Consider the following 12,023-nt stretch of genomic DNA (forward strand, 5'->3'; position numbering starts at 1 on the left):
TACGATTTCTGACATACTGACAGACAGAGCAGTCACATGATGCGTGTCATCTAAGTGTTTGCGTGTCACGACTCACTTTGAGTTTGTAAAGAGTGACACACTATCTGACGCATGCGCAAAGACACCCGGAAGCATCGGCATAATCAACAAGCATGGTGGAGGAAGGGGGATTCAAACAACGGTGAGCCTGATTCATTATTATTGAACTAATTTTGTATACTATATTGAAATACTCTACACCTGTATTAGCTCTATTGGCAGTTTGCCAATTAGATCGTATTTTTAATCTTTTCAACTATTTGGGCAATTTGCCCTTATTATTAATTGCACGCATTTTCAATGCCAATATGTAATCACTTCAGGGTGATGTTTTGATCACATTGTTCTGCACTAGGTTTTACATTTTATACATGATTGAAATTTTATTGTATGATTACAAGGATGTCACAAATTATGTATTTATATGTGCACTCTAACACTGAAATGTATCGCTTGAGAAAGGCCCCATTGAGCAGGGCTGAAACGTTGCGCTTGTGGTGAATAAAGGATCCTTATTTTACACTTTACCTTGGAGTGCTGACCTGTGTATTGGATTTGTCTGTGGATTTGTGACACTGGTCGTGTGTCTGAACAGGGACTTGCACCCCACACTGGAAGAACGGTGCTGCTTTTACTTTACTAGCTTATATATATATATATATATATATATATATATATATATATATATATATATATATATAATCACACACACACACACACAATTTTTTTTATTGTGAACTCTGCTTTATATAGGCTATTGAAGTGTGTTAATAAATTACTCAAAAACTCAAATTATATTTGCAGTATCTTAGTTTTCTAATGTCTCATTGAGATAATATATGCCACTATTACAAGTAAATACATTGCATTATATTTAAAACACTCAACGCAATCATGTATTTGGTTTTATGTTTCTGGATGACATCTTCTAATGCACTTACTAGCAAGAGTGTGATCAAACACATAAGAACACTGTGAGGGATTATCTGTGTCTTTTGAAGTTAATTTAACATGCCATGAAGCTGAAGATGAAGGTTGACAAGTGTTATTCTTAATTTGATCGTATTTCAGTAGTACAACAGCTTTTTGTAACAATCAATTTTTATTGGATGTTTTTATGTTAGGAGGACACAAGTCTATAGAAAAAACATTGTTGGGAAACAAAAGATATTGCTAATTATCAGGCTAATAACAATAACATTATAACATTTGACCGTACTTTAAACTGAAGCAGTGTTAATGTTCAGGATACATAAGCTGTCAAGCTACTAACACGCCATACACATTTGACTGCGCTATTGATTCCGTCGAAAAAACGGAAACCTGCTGGAACGGTGACGAACGGAAACCCTTAGCAATGTTTCCGTCACCATTGATATCAATGGTGATGCAAGCGGAAGCTAAGGTTTCCGTTTGACTTTCCGTTGCGGAGTTCCACGACGGAAACCCCTCAATGGAAAGCCAACGCTGATGTCATTGTCTGTGCTAATTTGGTTTACTGTATAAAATAAACTGGTAAGGCCAAGGGTTACTTCTTCAGAGCACGCTCAATGTTTCTGTATTCAAAATGGCAGCATCCATTGTATTCTTTTTTTTTTAAACTTCTTTATTTATGAACATTTTCAAAATACAAAAGGGTAGAAAGGGTTTTGTTTTTTTTAAACTCGTTTTATTGAAAAGTAAATTTGTTTCATTACAGTATGAGGTATAAAAGGTAACGGACAACAGCGTCCCAATTATTGCAACATAGCACTCGCAGGTGCTGAACAAATCACAACAAAATTACCACACTGTAGTAACACCGCTACACAAATGAGGCATAAAATAATAAGGAAAAGAAAGTCATCAAATAGATCATATACATCATAAGGCACATACAAATATATTCATATGCAAGAGGTCCGGGAGATCCACCACTTAGTCAGGCAAAGAGATCACATCTACCTTCCCCTCCCTCCCCTCATCGCTTCCACTGCCATGTCCAGCTCCCCGGAGGAGTACGTTGTATCCGAATAGCTGCACCACAGGTCCCAGATCTTATGAAATTTGTCAGGCCGATCTCTGTGTTTGAAAATTCTACGTTCATACGATATAGTAGAATTAACCATCTGTTTCCAAGTTGCAACCTGAGGAGGTCGCCGATCCATCCATCTCATCGATATGCCCTTACGAGCCAAAAATAGCGTTTCCCGCAGAAAGATTCTAGTATGACAGGACCATATATCTTCATTCAGTATTCCAAATAAACACAGCTCTGGGGACCCCATAACAGGAAAGGGCAGCATTAAGTTAAGGAATCCGATGATCTCTGACCAGTAGGACTGAATGTGGGGACACATCCACACCATATGCCAAAAATCAGCTGGAGCATGAAAACATTTCGGACAGGAGGGTTCAGACATGTAGTTCATTTTAAATAAACGTTGAGGCATCAGATATGCTTGATGGATATAATACAACTGGATGAGCTTATTATTGGCTGCAGGAGATACATGCAAGTGAGATTGCAATAAGTCTTCAATATTTTCTTCTGTCAGCGATGGGATTAGCTGAGACCACCTGGAAACAACTGGCAGCGGAGCCGCATTAGCCTTCTTTTCAAGTAGGTGAGCATAAATAGTAGAGATCAGACCTCTGGGGCCCTGCGACCGGACCACCCCAATGAGAGGATAGGAGGAGATGGGCTGACGCTGTCCCGGAAACTGTGTAGCAAGGAGATGACGCAACTGTACATATCTGAAGAAGTGCTGTCGTGGAAGTTTACATTTTTCCTGCATTTGTTCAAAAGACAAGAAGATATTATTTTCATACACGTCCCCAATCACTTTTATGCCCACATTAATCCAGTATGAGGCATCCGGGTATGTAACTAAGGAGTCCAAGACGATATTATGCCACAGAGGAGTTTCCGAGGGAATGTCAGAGGAACTCGAAATAGCCATAGCCACTTTCCAAACTCCCCTTGCCACTCGACAGATAGGTAGTAAAGAAGTTCCAGGCCCTCCCTGATGAAACAACACCGGCCACAGGGAGCTATGCGCAGAATAGTCCAGTAATATGCCCTCAAGGCCCGATGGACGACTTGCTTGAGTCCAGGCGCCAAGATATTTGAGTTGGCGAGCCAAATAGTAGAGGTAAATGTCCGGAAGAGCGATACCAGCCATCTACTTTGGTCTTTGTAGCTTCTGTAAGGCCAGTTTTGACCTAGACCTTCCCCATATAAAGGAAATGATTTGTGACTCCAGTTGTCTGAAGAAGGACTTTGGTATAGGAGTGAAGACATGTTGCAGAATATAAAGACTCTTTGGAAGTATCACCATTTTAATCAAATTCATTCGTCCCATGACTGACAATGGAAGGGCTGCCCATATCTTAAATTTTTCTCTGAAGATGGTCAATAGAGTATAAAAATTGAGTTGTAGAGACAGTGCCGCCTTTCTGGCAATATGTATGCCCAGGTACTTAAAATGGTCAACTACAGCAAGACCTTCTCTCGTGGAGCCCACAGGTTGCGAATCCCCAGGCTGTAGGAACAAAATGGTCGACTTTGACCAATTAATGCGAAGTCTTGAGTAATCTCCAAAAGTGTTAATAAGATGCATCATTCTCGGGAGGGAAGACTGTATCTGCGAAACAAATAGCATAATGTCATCTGCATACAGAGCGATACGGTCCTCACCCGCCGTATGCGAGACCCGCTGCACCCCAGAATCCGATCTGATGAGTAGTGCCAGTGGTTCCATTGCCATAGCAAAGAGCAGGGGTGACAGGGGACATCCTTGTCTCATTCCCCGTCCAAGTTCAAAGGAGGCAGATGTTAGGCCATTCAACGTTATGGTAGCTTTTGGATGTTTGTATATGATCTGTATCCACGACACAAATGCAGGGCCAAAGCCAAAGCTGGAGAGGACACTAGTTAGGTAAGGCCATTCGATAGAGTCGAAGGCCTTAGAGGCATCCAAGGAGGCCAGGGCCCAGTCATTGTTGTTACGTTCGCCAATCTGCGCCACCATCTGGACTCTCCGCAAATTATCAGACGTACTCCTCCCAGGAATGAATCCGGATTGATCAGGATGAATAATATCAGAGATGACTGAGTTCAATCTGAGCGCCAGCACTTTAGTCAGCAGTTTGTAATCTGTATTGAGCAGAGAGATAGGCCTATAAGACCCACAATCCAACGGTGATTTATCTGGTTTCAGGAGTACAATGATAGTAACATCGTAGAACGAAGCCGGTAGGAACCCTTCTTCAAAAGATGCATTTAAAACTTTTAATAACTGTGGCAGTAGTTGGTCCTCATATTTGGTGTATATTTCCAGAGGAAATCCATCATGGGCAGATGATTTGCCCTTCTCCATAGAGGACACAGCTTCTGTTAATTCAGGTAAAGTAATAGGAGCATCCATAAACTCCCTCTGAAACTCCGTTAGCTTCGGAATGTCCAGTCCCAACATGTAATCTTTGCTATTCTGTGGAGACACCTGCAGTTTAGAGTCATAGAGATCTTTGTAGAATTCAGAAAAACGTGCCGGAATTTGCTCATTGTCGTGTACTATGTCACTTGTTACTGAATAAATACGTAATATGGCCGGTGAAGTGGAATTACTGTGGACAAGATGCGCCAATAGGCTACTGGATTGGTTGCCTAGCTCAAAGTATTTCTGATTAGAAAAGAATATGCGACATTTAGTTTTTTCATGGAGTAGATGGACATATTCCCTTCCTTTCTGTAGCCAATTCTGCTGGTTTAGCGGGGTGGGATCCCCTATAAATGCGGCTTCCAATGTTGTAAACACCCTCGTAGATATGCCTTCAGTGCGTCCCATAGGGCTGAATGATTTTCAAACGGGAGATTTTCTGCAAAGAACATTAACAATTGGTCTGGGATGCGATCCTGTTCCCCAAATACCGTGAGCCAGAATGGATGAATCTTCCTAGGTCCTCTATACAGGTTATGGGGACGTAGGTTGAGTTTCACTAATATAGGTGAGTGATCCGACATCACTCGAGGTAAATGGGAGATCAACTCCAGCATACTGCAGATTTTGCAATTACTGCACACATAATCAATCCTAGACAGTGAATCTCTCCCAGGTGTGAAACATGTATATTCTCGGCCATTTGGATGACGTTGCCTCCACATGTCCAGCCAACCCATCTCCCCCAAGAATCCAGCCAGAGGAGAAGTCCAGGTACAGCTCCAGGGTAAAATTTGTTGGTGTGAGGGTCTAAAAGGAGCTTGAAGTCTCCCATACAAAGCACCCCAGCCGCAGTAAATTGAGATGCAAATTTAGCCGCCTCATCTAACACATTCAGGGAAGCTGGAGGAGGAAGATAAAGTCCAATCAGTACAAACTGCTGACCTTCAATCCAAGCATTTATGAAAATTGACCTGCCCTCCTTGATCGTCTGCACCACATCAGGTTCCCATCTGTGCGATCTATGTACTAAAATGGAAACCCCTCTGGAATACGTACTGTATGTAGAATGGGCCGACCACTGAATCCACGTTCTATTTAAGCAATGGGCAGTAGAGTGTATGAGATGTGTCTCTTGAAGGCATATTATCTGCGGACCATGTTGTCGGATAAATGAAAAAGTGAGATTCCTCTTATGGGAGTCTCCCAGACCCCTTACATTTACAGAAAGAATAGATAATATCATGATATACCGATAGTAAAGAACTATCCAGGAAGAGCGCAATAAGAAATACCGTCAGTTGAAATAAGCAGTGAAACAGTTAGGTTATGAACAATAACAAATATAGAACAGACAGAGTGTTGCGCGTTTTTGTATCGCAGAAGTGATAGTTGAGGCAAAACGGGGGATCACCTATATATCAGATAGCTAATACCGGTGAGCAAATACAAAGGAAAAAGCAAAAGAGAAATGTAGAACCAGCGTTATGATTCCCAACTTCGCGGATAATTGACCGCTAACGATAGACATTGCATACTGTTTCTCAAGAAAAGGAAGGCCAGCTTCCGCCCGCCCAGAATTTAAATCATCCCATGAAGAGGCCACAAGTAAGTAATACATTAAAAGTCGCCTGTAACTCAATTTCAAATATTTCAATATAATACTAATAATCATTCGTTTTACTGAGTGTTCCTTAAATCTTCTCTCAGAACTTACAAAAGACAAACTACAAGTATAATATGAAGCAAAATTAGCATGAGGACACCATCTCAAGGGCTAGACAGGCTTATACTCATCTGGAGATCCGAATCGATGTCCCGCGCTGTAAGGCAGATAGAACAAACCGTCCACGGTGAACAGTTCCATGCAGTGCTGAAAAATTCAATTCTAACGTCTAGGAGAACGACCCAGTGAAGTCAGCCATTCATCCGATTCCAACGGAGTGTTGAAAAAGACCATCTTGTCTTGATGCATAACTCTCAATCGTGCTGGAAACGCCATTGAATATGAAATTTTAAGATCCCGGAGCCTCCTCTTGACTTGTACAAAGGATGCCCTCGTTTTCTGGAAGGCGGCGGAAAAATCTGGAAAAAGCAGGATAGTAGTATTCTGGAACCGGAGCTCTCCATGTGTACGGGCAGCTTGTAAAATGGCGTCACGATCTCGACTGTTGAAAAGGCGTGCTAGCAGAGGTCTCGGTGGAGCGCCAGACGGTGGTGATCTGCCGGGCACACGGTGCGCCCTTTCAATAGTATAAGACGATGACAGTACAGCATTCGGCAAAGTTTCTTTAAACCAGGCTTCAATAAAGGAACAGGGGTCTCTGCCTTCGCTACGCTCTGGAAGCCCCAGGATCTGTATATTATTGCGGCACAGATGATTTTCCAGGTCGTCTGCCCGCTGTAGCCATTGATTAGCCACCCTGTCCAACTGAGCCAACTTCGTCGTCTGCGGTGCCACTCTATCTTCCAGCCCAGAGATGCGGTCCTCCGTCTCCCTCACCCGGTCCCTTAAATTCTGCAGGTCCTGCCTAAGAAGTCCCACATCAGTCTTTACATCAGCAATCTTCCCTGTCAAGGAGGATGTGGATAGCTGTATCGCGTCCAGGAGTCTGGACGACACTTGCGCCAGTGTGAGCTCTGGTTCAAGTGCAGACGAGATGTCGAGCTGATCACTCTCTGGTGAGGGAGGCGGCAAGGAAGCAGAGGCGCCGGCGCCATCTTGAGGAGCGGCTCGAGCAAACTCCTTCAACTTCTCTGCAGTCATGGATTGCCGTGTGCGATTCATAGTACCCTCTCCCTGTCAGCGGTGACGTCTACCGGCTCTGTGAGGAATCGTAGAGGAATATCAGCAGGATAAAGGTAAGGAAATCGTGGCAGGGAACGGAGCTCCTAAAGCATGTGACCGGTCCTGTTGTCAGTTGGCCACGCCCCCAGGGTAGAAAGGGTTGTTGAAAAAAAAGCAATTGACTGGTTACAAATTAAATGAAATGTAAGTAGGTCAATTCATAGGCCTGTAAGGCATGAACAATAATTACAGTATAACTGTGCTGAGAGCCAACCGGACAGGAAGGCAGAGCAATATGTAAGCCAAAATAAAAGAATAAGACTAGTTGGCCACATGCTAAAATGATTAGTGTCAAGGTTTAACCTTAACACAAATGTGCGCAAATGATGGGAAGGGGATGGAGAGGGTAACATTGAAATAGCGCACTGGATCAATACATTAGAACTCGGAAATCTAAGCGCAATGGACCTGTTATGTTCTAGAAATCCGGGCCACCTACAGGCCAGGTAGGGCAGAGAAGGCCCCTAAGCAACTGTGGTGAAAGGGTAAAGTAAAATAAAAGAAATGAAAAAAGAGAGAAAGTCAAGAAAATAGAGAGAGAGAGAGGACCGAGAACCCGTCTTCAACAAGCTCATACCGATAACTACTGAGAAAGGGAACACTATTCATGTATGAGAGGATTGAGCAAAATCAAGAAAGTGCATTCTCCAGGACATTACTATGGTTTGTTTGACAGCCAAAAATACAAAAGAGATTAGGGTTCGAGAATAAAGGGGTACATTTGGAATTCTTTTGTTGAAGGGTTTTTGACCAAGTTATGTCCAGTGAGGGTCAGGATCAGAAAGTATGCTCACATCCAAAGGCTTCGCACTCTAGGGCAGCCCCACGATATGTGTAGCATATTTCCCGTTTTTGACAACCCCTAAAATGAAAGGGTGAGTTTCCTAGGACAGCTTTAGCAATATGGGAGGGAGTCAAGTACCATTTCATGAGGACTTTAATATTGGTTTTGAGCATCAGAGTATTCAACAGACCTCTGGTCCTGTGCTCTGTGCCCACTCAAGGTCAAACAGCTCCATGCCCAAATCGGCCTCCAACCTACAGTATGTACATATGACAGGTGAGGGCTAGATTGGGATAGGCAAGTATACAAGAGAGATTGTGTCAGGGGAGTGCAGGCTCTGCACTTTATTATTTTTAATGCAAACTAAGCACACTGCAGAGGATAGTATTTAACAAAAAAGATAACAATGAATATGTGAAAGCAAAAATATTTTCCAAAGTGTTTTAGACTTACTGTATACCTTATATACTCATATCTTTATATGCTTGTACAAGTTAGTTATATTAGAAGGTAGATGCTCTAGGACTTTAAGGCAGTAGGCCGTGTGCAAAGTACTACGCAGTAATAATAAGAATTAAAATGGAGAATCATAGGGCCGGGTGCAAAGCCTACGCAGCAATAATAAGAATTAAAATGGAGAGTCATAGGGCCGGGAGCAGAGCCTACGCAGCAATAATTGGGAAGATAAGGGACGGCCCCCCTAAGAGCCAATTAAGTTCTGGAACTTTATCTAAACTTTCTGACTCATTTGTTGTTGAAAACTTGTTATTGTCGGAGTATAAATATACGTGCTGATAAGAATAAAGTAGAAGGATTTTCATACAGTAACGTGTCTGTGTGTTTTTACTCCTCCGAGCTGCTCGTATTCATAATTTGATTTTTAAAAGCTAATTTGGAGCTGGATGGAACTCAAGGCGTAGTGGGCTGTAAATTGCACCCACAGTTTTTGGCGCCCGAACAGGGACTGCAGCACTAGGACCCAGAGACCACCCGAACCAGGCAGAGGAGACCGGACGGGAATGTGTAGACCAAGAGCTGCAGCATAAGGTAAGAAGATTTGATTCTTACATTTTTGCTCTGCATCTCCCCGTCTGGCCCCCCCTATTTTCGGATGACTAAGGCTCCACCTTAGGGAGTAATGTATGAAGCTGCAGTTCCAGAACTCTGTACTCCCTTAGAAACTAAGTGCCTGACTTCCATCTCAGTTGTGTGAAAGAGGAATGGATAGCGGCATTGAGCATGCTATAGGGGGATTGCTTTGTTAGGATACCCATAGAACAATAAAACATGGAACACTCTGGCCAGAATAGAGAATAGTAGTTTAGTTTGATTTCTGGGGTGAAAGAGACCCAGAATAGTAGTTTAGTTTGATTTCTGGGGTGAAAGAGACCCAGAATAGTAGTTTAGTTTGATTTCTGGGGTGAAAGAGACCCAGAACACTTTGATTTCTGGGGTGAAAGAGACCCAGAATAGTAGTTTAGTTTGATTTCTGGGGTGAAAGAGACCCAGAACACTTTGATTTCTGGGGTGAAAGAGACCCAGAATGGTAGTTTAGTTTGATTTTTGGGGTGAAAGAGACCTAGAATAGTAGTTTAGTTTGATTTTTGGGGTGAAAGAGACCCAGAATAGTAGTTTAGTTTGATTTCTGGGGTGAAAGAGACCCAGAACACTTTGATTTCTGGGGTGAAAGAGACCCAGAATGGTAGTTTAGTTTGATTTTTGGGGTGAAAGAGACCTAGAATAGTAGTTTAGTTTGATTTTTGGGGTGAAAGAGACCCAGAATAGTAATATTAGAAGTTGTTAGATACCCAGTACAGCCTAGAGATGGGTAACCTATTTACTAGAGCAGAGAAGCCAGGAGTGCCAGCCCGAGAGATAGTGGAAAGAAGAAAGGGCAAACGTGCAGTAAAGAGATGTAAGAAATTGATGAGTGGTTTGGGACTCCCCAGGGGAGGCATGCTTGATGTGGATGAATGGGATGCCGCTATCAGTAAGAATGAAGAATGGTTGAGAGACAATAAGTTGAGAAAGGCAGCGGATGATTGGAGGGATGTGTCTGAAGAAGTGAGGAGAGGAGGATGCAAGGAAACCACTGTGGGTAGGAAGAGATATTATGAATGTTATGATGAAAGCCCAAAGACAGGAGTAGGGATGGTCACAGGACAAAAGGTGAAAGTAAGTCATGATAAGAAAGAGACAGAGGATGTTGGGGAAAAACTTAAGGAGTCTCCTGGGTACACGGGACTCAACCCAGGGAAAGATCCAGGAGGCTTCTGGACCTGTCTTAATTGCGGTGTCCAGAATCCTGACTGGAGAGAGGTGTGTTCTAACTGTGGGGCTCACCGTCCCCGAGCAGACGCCCCCGCCCCTGGCTTGTATCCCGTGATTACCTATACTCGTGGCTCAGCAAATAATCCCTTTTTAGGCATGTTAAAAGGGAAAGATGCTAATGTAATGGGAGTGACGGGAGAGGAAGAATCAGAGGTTGAGGTCAATGGAATGCCCGACTTGTCGGGACACATGAATCAGGATGATTCTCTAACCACTCCCATAAAAGAGCCCAAAAGGGAAAAGCTGAGGGATGAAGAAATTGCGGGGATAGTGGAAGGAATAGGAGAAAGTTTGAGGGCAATAGCTCAGAGCTCAAAAACTCAGGTAGACCAGGGAAATGTACACTTGTATAAACCTTGGAGTCCAGGGGACATAAAGAGTATAATTGAGGGAATGCCCGACCCAGAAGAGAAACCAGTTAAGTGGGCAGAACAAATAACAAAGATGCAGAGATTGTATAACGCTACGTGGAAAGATCTGGACATGGTGTGTAAAATACAATGTCCCGATATATACTCCACCATAGAGGACGATCTAAGGGTACCCCGTGACTATGTGACCGAGGAACCTAGTGACTGTACTAACTTTTCAGGAGAACAGTTTGTAGCCCAGATAAAACAGTGGGCAGTAACCCAACAAGGACAAAAGGGACAGAGTTTGACTGACACAACTCAGGATAACACTGAGAGTATTGACAAATACTATGCTAGACTGAGGTCCCAATGGAAGGATATGGGTTACAAGGAAAGACCCCTAGATACCAGGATGTTGACAGCTGCGTTTATAGAGGGGCTTAAGAAAAGCTTGCGGGAGGCAGTGCAGACCGCTAGACCCGAGTGGAGAGGCATGGCGACCAGTGACCTAGTGAAGGTAGCCCAAGGGGTAGAGTTAGATCTAAAGAAAACCAGAAAGAAACCCGCTGGAGTAGCTTATATGCAACCTGGCCCCTTTAGGCAACCAGGGCCGCCGATCCAACAACAGCCCTACCAGCCACCCCCAGCACAGTATATGCAGTATCCTTGCCAAGGGGGACAAATAATCCAACCGCAGTATGTACAGACACGGGGCAGGAGGATGGTCATCTGCTATAATTGTGGCGAGCAGGGACATCTCCAAAGATACTGCAAAACACCTAGAAATATGAACCCACAGATAGGACCAGGTGGGATCCAAGGGGGATGGGCTTCACAGCCGGACCTTCCCCAAGGAAATCAAAGGCAGCAGGGAGACACGCAGCAGCCCCAGTACCAGCCCCAGTACCAGCCCCATCAAGCATGAAGGGTCGGCAGTCCAGATATGGGCGAATCCGCACACACCATGGCAGTAAAATTAGGCCCCGCCCCTTTAATCTCCTTGTCTGTCAATGATGGTACCCCGATCCCTTTCCTGATAGATACTGGAGCTGCCGTGACTGTTGTTAACCCTAGAGAACTGCCAGCAGATTTGTTATCAGATGACATCCAGATTTGCGTGGGAGTAGATGGGAGGTCCCACCCAAATCAAGTTACGAAACCGGTTGTTCTACGGTTTGGTCCACACCAATCTATAGTCACAAAACTTGTCACCTGTGAAACAACCCCAATAAATTTACTAGGTGCTG

Source organism: Rhinoderma darwinii, chromosome 6 (genome assembly GCF_050947455.1).
Source record: "Rhinoderma darwinii isolate aRhiDar2 chromosome 6, aRhiDar2.hap1, whole genome shotgun sequence".
Taxonomy (NCBI): domain Eukaryota; kingdom Metazoa; phylum Chordata; class Amphibia; order Anura; family Rhinodermatidae; genus Rhinoderma; species Rhinoderma darwinii.